Here is a 679-nt window from a genome sequence, read left to right as displayed (position 1 = left end):
GTTCACATACTGCCACAGACACATATCACACGCGCCTTTAATCGGTTTTAATCACAATGTCGATTTTTAATTTAATTCTCTACTGATGACGAATTTAGGGAAAGGAAGCGAGATCGGTAGTTTGTTATACGTTTCCCCGTACGTCTAAATCAAATTCTAAGTCAAAGATCTTTGGTGAAAATCTGTGTCTGAATAAAAATCTACGTCTGCGTCTACTTCTACGTCATGATATAAATTTATGTTTACATCTCCCACTAATTCTATATCTAAATCAACGTCGGCTACGTGGGTCTAAATCTACGTCTATTTCTAAATTTTTCGTCTAAATCTACGTCCGCATCTACGCCCATGTCTACTTCTACGTCTAAAACTACGTCCTGATCTACCACAACACCTACGCCTCCGTTATAACAAACATCCAGTTCGCTATTTATCCATCTCCGTCTTAAATCTCCTTCTGCATCGACATCAACGACTTAAAAATCTCCTTGCACATCATCATCACAAAGTGCGTTTATACATCCACATCACCTACATCTAAATTTACGTTTACATTGCACGCCTGGTCCGCCTGTGGTGTTGAAATCGCAGTCCCAGATCCCTGAAATATGCATGTCCGTTGCGAAAGACGGGCGAGGATGCGCAGAGGGTCTCGGGGAACGAAATACCCAAGGCTGCT

This window comes from Penaeus monodon, chromosome 20 (assembly GCF_015228065.2).
Source record: "Penaeus monodon isolate SGIC_2016 chromosome 20, NSTDA_Pmon_1, whole genome shotgun sequence".
NCBI classification, from domain to species: Eukaryota; Metazoa; Arthropoda; class Malacostraca; order Decapoda; family Penaeidae; genus Penaeus; species Penaeus monodon.
Note: the sequence above shows the minus strand (reverse complement) of the source record.